Genomic DNA, 7,898 nt, shown 5'->3' with positions numbered 1-7,898 from the left:
CACATATAATCTTGATTTATTTCACTAATAGATTGTATTCATGAGAGAATAGTATATTGCAATCATATATTGCGAATAAGAGGTTCAATTGTCAACATGCAAATAGAAAAACATTTAGATGGGAAGTAATGTTAGCATGAACGTTGATGGTATTCCTATGGGGGAGTATCCTAGCAGTGTTGGAGACATGATTTGAAGATTGTCTATTGCGTTCATGATAGAGTTTGTCATTGATGTCAACGTACTAGTTAATATGTGAAGATTGACAGAGCAACATGTAGAGTTTGACACTATTGTGCGGTTCGAGGATTGAAGATCAACTTATGTGTACTTGGGAGAATATTTTAGAGTATGTCTAGATGCTAAAATTAAGAGCATGTACCAAAATATGAAGACTGGACAGAGTTATGATGGATTTAGTGAAGGCAACATTAAGACAATTTGTGGAAAGTAGGTATTGTTGTTTGAATTGTATCTCTTAAAATAGATGGAATCTAGCTAAGTGGACTTGGAAAGAGGTAGAAGACATTTTGAGGAAGTTGAGGTTAATCACACACATTCAGATGATAAGCTAGTAAAGAGTTATGAAGATTGTGAGCTAACATATTGCTTGTAATTTTGAAAATGATGTAATATTGTAATGTAATATCTTAGGTTGGTCCTATATTATTATTGTAAATTGGGAAAGCCTTAAGACCGACTCAATAATCAATTCTAGGACTTAGTATAAAGGATGGATGATTTCCTTAGTTGTGTTGTGGTTCTCACAATGCATGCCCCATTCTAGTCTCAAAATGGGAATCCCCTCTTTTGAACTCAAAATGGGGATCCCCTCTTTTGAACCATGAGATCCCTTTCAGAGCACCTAGTTAGGCACCTCTATGGATCCAGTCAGGAAAGTATGAGCACTACCAGGAATTTTTTTTTCTGCTTCAAAGGTTAAAGGAGTGCACCTATGCACCTACACACCATGTGCACATGCGTACTCACCTCCAACCCTAGAGGCATAGGGGCACACCCTCCTGAGCCTCCCCCTATAAATAAGACCCCCACCCCTTACTATTCACTCGTTCATCTCTCTGACTCCAAAAACCACGCCTTTGCACCCCTCCAACCTCTGCATCTCCACAAGAGTGCACCACCACACCTGCTCCTTTGCTAAGGTAAAACAAGAAAGAAGGTGCACACAAGTGCACATGTGCATGTGCACACCCTCACATTAAGTGCACAATGCACAAAGACAAGTAGAGGCCAACCTTACACAAGTAAAGTGTGCATGTGCGCTACGTGCGCTATGCACACACTTATATTCACTACATTGTGTAACCCTTGGAAGGCTTGCATTGTGCACCTTGTGCACACTATGTGCATATGCACATTTCAGGCACTATTAGGGGCTTTTGGTCATTTTCATCTATTTTTACCAGTTTTCTACCAGTTAAGTCACCTTTTTGAGATCGTATTAGTTTTTCATAGTTAATAATACTGATATTTCTCTTTTGTGCAGATAAAATGGCATCATCTTCATCCTCTATGTCTGCAAAGATTGCACCTAAACCAATTGCATTCAAATATCAAGGAGCGCCCAAGAAATTCAAATTTGGAGACAAGCACTTAGAAATTCGAGACAAAGAATTAGGGCATATCGATTGGAATGCCTTTCTACTACTATGCAACAAGCCAAATGAGAGATCAACTATGGTATCAACGTTGATTAGGAGCAAACTAGTGAACATGACCTCTCATCCGGTATCAGTCCAGTCATCGGAGTTAATTATGACTCTAACACACCACTATGTACCGTATGAGAAAGTTGTTAAAAGTGTGACCAGGGAAATCATCTTAGACATCAAGCCTCAAAATATTGAGAAGGTCTTCCATATACCATGGGGAGATCAATACTTATAGATCTCTAATGACATGGTGGATATGTAGTACAGAGAAAATGAGTCCGAAGAAAAAGAACTAGTACAAGGAAAGTACCTCATTGACATGACACCATTGAACCAAAGAAATTGAAAGGTTGATATGACCTAAGGTTACATGATAGATGACATTGGATACTCTATAGTCTTCTTGAGTAGAGCCATGGGCCTCCTTGCAACTGGTCACTTAGAAACATAGATGGTGCGCTTCATAGAGACTATTAGAATGAGGAAGGTGCCTATTGATTGGGCTATCACCCTTAGCGACAATCTAGATGAGAAACTAATTTTAGTGAAGAGTGATCCCCTCTTCTACATGACCTCCTACATTGTATATCTCCTAGCGACAAGACCAACATATTACCTAGGGTTGGTTAGGAAGGGAAGTATGCAAGATGCAAACGCCTAGTCATACATAGTTTATTCTCAACTTGTCAAGAAGAATCTCCCCTTCAAGAGTCTTGAATATAGGTTGGTCAATGATGGATTCATATTTTCCATCATTCAATTTATAGGAGACTATGTCAAGAGAATGTTAGTAGAAGCAACAAAACAAATAACACAATTTGGAGCTTATTTCATCTAGTTTAACACATTTTCTTATATCTAGGTAGCTGGTATCCTCCTATACCTGAAAAGCTCCCACAATACCCATTAGATAGACTACTGCTATTAGAGATAGCAAGGCAATTGGCCTCTTCTTAGGATAGGGTGAGAAAGTAACATACGAAGACATGGGTCTGGTCGATCACTATTGGGGCTTTTGAGGTCAAACAGAAGTAGGACATTACTACTTTTGACTCAAAATGATACCAGTATCCTCTAGAGGATTATTAATCACCTCACCTATACTTTGAAAACATTGGAATGGTACAATAGTCCAGATTAGGGACTATTGTAGAATGAGTCTACAACTTGTAGAAAAGATTCCTAACTTAGAAATACCCCTCAAAGAATGGAATAAAGATGCCCCTCAAGTGTTGGATCCCTTATACAATAGGGATAAGATATACGAGCAGCCCATCATGAATGCAAAAATTAGGTGAGAAAAGAATGATGATATTCATCATAGGGCTCAACATGTTATAGAGTTAACAAGGGAATGGGTTAGGAAACCTTTTCATTTGGACCCAATTCCTCAAGCCATTGCTCGACCCAAGAAAGGAAAAGGAACAAAGGTCACAGTTCCTACATACCCTACTAAGTCATTGGTAAGGCCAAAAACGGTGCATCATCATGAATGAAAGGTAGAATATTTGCAAACAAAAAGGGTGAAGAGCAAGAAGAGAAAGAGGGTCACTCGAGTAAGAGACCAACAAGAGAAAATCCAAGTAGAGCCAACCACACAAGAAGAAGCTCAAGCAGAGAAAGAAGAGGCTCAACCCATAGAAGAAGGGTTACCGATACAAGAAGACCCTACAACCCTAACAAAGGCCACCCTGTTAGTGCCTAAAAGAGCTTGAACCAAGACAACAGTGGTAGGTGAGAAGAGAAGAAAGTTAAAGAAGAAACACAATCCGTCACCTTTGGTTCTAGAAACCATCCTCGAGGTATAAGATGAGGAAGAGGGGGAGAAAATCGAATTTGTCCCACTTAACAAGAGGACTGGCTCAGTGAGGGATGTAGAAGAAGAAAAGAGGAGTTTGACTCAAATACCACCTTTTATTCCCTAAGAGCCTGTCCATGTAGAGACCTCAAAAGAAGAACAAAAGGGATGGACAACAGAGATGGGAGACAAAGGAACTGGTGTCTTTGACATTTCAGACTTTGATTTCATGCTAGTGGGAACCAAAATGGTAGGTGAGAAGATATAGGATACCCCTTGAAATGAGCCATTGGGAGAAGATTGGGAACAATTGCCTCCTTTACCTAAAAAGCCTCTTGGTATACATCCTTTGCCATCACAAGATCTTATGTTTGTACCTCTTCAGTTGGAGCAAGAATCAACTGCCCTACATCCTCCAATAGTAGAACTTGAAAGTTAGACCTTAGAGGAAGGGGCATATGTCTAGTTACATATTGACAAAATATCAAAAGGACAAATTGTTGAGGAAGGGGAACAAGTTCATCATAGAATAGAGACTAGGTCTTCCGCCCAAGCTGAGATGGAAGCTCAATTAGTAGTCCTCCCTTGACAATAAAAGACTCTAGAATGAGGTGATAAAGGGAAAAGGCCAACTTTCAAACCTATATCTTCTTCCCAGTACATGTCACCTATGGGAACGACCTCAACATGGTTGAAAAAGGAGGTTTTAATTCGACAAAGAGGACATGTGGAGCTTATTGAAGAAAATAGTATGGTAGAATTGATAAAAGTGGTCAGAAAGCTCAAATTCCCCAAGGGTGATGCCAAGACATTAGCCTTTATCATGAAGAATCAAAATGAAGATCTTCTGGCACATATTGTCATTTTGCCTATCTATGTTGATACAAAAGAATTGACTCTAAAAGACTACCAGATGAAAGAGATAGTGCTAGGCAAGCCTAGAGTGGATACAATTAAGGTTTTAATCACCACATGCCTTAAGAAAGCATTTTTCACACCTAGATTAAGGCAAGTTAGAGGTCTTGGTTTTGAGAAAGAAAAATGAACTACTGAGGGGATACTTGAATGAGATAGTGGGTCCAATAGACCCCAATCACCTAGAGATTGCTCTAGGGGCCGCTTTGGAGAGAACAGAGTCTAGACAAGTCTTAGGAAAAACTAATTCATTTTTTGGACACTTGCAAAAGGTGGTGTCACAGTTTTGAAGATAGAGGGGTACAAATTATAGAAGGTAATTTAAACCATTTGCACAACATTCAAAATAATGCCAACAAATCGGTTGCAATAATAAACCAATAATTTGGTCTAATGGATGAAGTGTATACTTGGACCAATGATCTGCAAACATTAAAATCTTTCAAAGAGCAGAGGTACTAAATGTTGATGGAAATATATATGGTAGAAGAGTTGGGTAACATAGATGAACGAATAGAGGTGTCAATAGGTAAATATGTTATGGATGAATTATATGCGGATATCCAAGAAAAAAAGAATAAAGGTTGAGGGCATTTTTTGGAAGCAGAGAAGTATTATAATGCCGCTAGCCTAGAGATATTTGAGGACAAGTCAAGGAATAAAATTTCTTCAGTACAAACAATTGTGCAACAATTCAAAGCATTATTTGAGGCTTCTTTGTCTAAAGATGATGTTAGACAAATATTTAAGACAAAAGAAGCGTTACTGGAGTTAGATTCCAAATTAGAAGATTTTGTGGATACCATGATAGAGATAAGTAATTACTACTAGGTGGTGCGTGATAGGTATGAGTTTTTGGACTTTCCAGAAGCTAAGGAGATCACGATGATTATCAAAAAGTTCAAGAACAAACATCCAAACATCATTTTGGTCTAAAGGGAAGAAAACCTAGATGCTAGAAATTGAGTTTTGACACTTAACATAATTTTGGTATTTTTTGATCCTTTCAGAAGTGCGCTTTTCACAAGGTGCGTTAAATCAAGAGGTATGCCAACAAATTTTGAAGATGACAGAGAGCACTGACAGTTAACTACTAGTGGATAGTTTTTAGCATTTCATGCATTAGAAACATATTTTGACAACAATTCAACTCCCACAAACACCTAGAGAAGGCCAAGCATCCATTTTTAGAAGTCTCAGTGACTTCCAGATCATCTCATGGCTTCTCTCCTCTTATTTTCTTATTCTTTTATTGTTTTAAGTCATGTAAAGGCTCATGCACCCATTAATGGACATAAAAAAGGGTGGAGACTTACTTAGCACCATTTAGAGAGACAATTTGTATGTAATTAGTTTTATTTTATTAGGTTTTTAACATGAGTTTGCATTAGAAGAGCTCTCACTCATAACACAAAAGGATGAGATAATTTCTTTTAAATACATGGATGTAATATGTACTCCAAGTTGATATTTGGATGCAATCATAAATGTTATTGGTGCTCTCATTCTGAATGTAGTAAATCTTGATGGAGTGTGTTATTTTTTGTGAATTCAAGTTCATGAATGATAATGGAGCTAATGGTTTTATTGCATTGTTACAATTGTGCAATCTTTTAATTCTGGTGTTTGTTGACAAATTTTGTTGTGACAAATTGGAGAAAGGATCACTATTGTTCTTGAATAACATTTTGTTTTGTGTGGGTATACCTTCTATGGCTGCATGATTTGATGAATAGTGAAACATCTTTCATTTTTCATTAAAGTTCCCATTGATGATTGCATCAGGGGAGTTGAGGAAGTGTCACACCTAATTTCATTGGTTTCCTACCATATCCTTTTGATAATTTAATTTTTAGACGTGTTGTTACTTTGGCTTATGTCTGTTAGGAATTTCCCTTTCAATTATTTGCTATAGTCTCTTGTTACTCTATCTTTGTTATTTTCTTTTTGAAACACTTGATTAAAATAGAAATTCATATAGTTGCATTTGTTATAAATTGCATTCATTGTAAAATAGAAAATAGAAAATATATTGGTTTTGTGGTTATGTTTTAACAAAGATTGTGTAGAATTGGTATATACCAACAAAGGCCTCCTTGCGAACATTCACATTTATCTTCAGTTGAGTTACCCAATAGGTTGAAAAACAACCATTTGGAAACTTGGAGTTGGTCATTGATCAACTTTTTAGGAGAGAGATTCGAGAGAATTTATGCTATTAGGATCGTGCAAAACAACCACTCAATAGGTTATAATCATCCTATGTGGATATTATGTAATCAATGAGATATTGCATTGTGTGAACTTACGTGCAAATATCTTTTGGATCAAAGAAGTGGTTAGTGTAGTTGAGGCACGGTGAACTTACAAGGAATTGTATTTGACAAAGAAGTTGTTGTTGGACAATATTGATGTACAATTGTATTATCTAGTGAGGATAAGTACTAAGGTTGTTTTGATAGTGGATCCTTCTGTCTTCCTTTTAACTACTAATAGGATTGGAATATTCTAGGATAGGGATACAAAGTCTCCTAACAGGGATTGATATGTACTGATTGTATTTCATTGAATCCTAATAGGGACCACTCTTTCACAAGGAAATTTTATATTAGTACATCATCTTGTGGGTACCATGCTCACCAAGGTTTTCGCTCAGATCAAGGGTTTTCCTAATTAATAGATTTGGTGTTATTGTGTATGGTTATCTTTATGTCGTTGTCTTTCTTTTCTATTTACATATTTCAGAATTAATAAGGATATTGATAGTTGCTTTTGCATAACTGATTCACCCGCCTCCCTCCCTCTCCCCCCACCCCCTCTTAGTTATCTTGGTGGACTTTACTTTCTAACAATTGGTATTAGAGCATCAGGTCCTTGAAATAAAAGCTTAACACCTTAAGGAGATCTATGGCGCATTTCAAGAAAGAAAGTTTGAAGTTTAATGAAGTTAATAATGAAAATTGGAAGGGGAAGATGAAGACACATTTTCTTTGCATGAGTTTGGGTTATTGGTTGATTACTAAAAGTAAAAAGGATGTGATTGAAGAGGGCAAGATTGAAGGTTGTGATGAAGCTTAGAAAGATGCATTCATGTTCAATATGCTTTCTAGAGAAACACTATTGTCAGCTCTTCTTAAAATTAAATTTTCTCAGATAAAATCTTTAAGATTAGCTCATGAAATTTGGAAAGCTTTGCAAAGTACATTTGAAGGTGATAATCATGCTCAGAAGGATAGATTACAGAATTGGATATGATTGTATTAAGATGTTAAAATTATGGAAGATGAAAATATAAGAAGTTACTTTGGTATAATATTAGAAATTGTTGTAGGAATTTAGACTTGTGGAGGAGAGAAATATGAAGATAAAGTTATATGAAAGATATTGAAAACTTTGACACTTGCATACAAAAAAACAACACAAATGATTGAACAAGTTATTTCCTTATCATCTAATTTTACAAGAGAGACTCTTCTTGGGAAATTACAATTAGTAGAAATGTGGATGAGATA

The sequence above is a fragment of the Cupressus sempervirens genome, chromosome 6 (assembly GCF_028749045.1).
Source record: "Cupressus sempervirens isolate cs-2001-9-10 chromosome 6, ASM2874904v1, whole genome shotgun sequence".
NCBI lineage: Eukaryota > Viridiplantae > Streptophyta > Pinopsida > Cupressales > Cupressaceae > Cupressus > Cupressus sempervirens.
Note: the sequence above shows the minus strand (reverse complement) of the source record.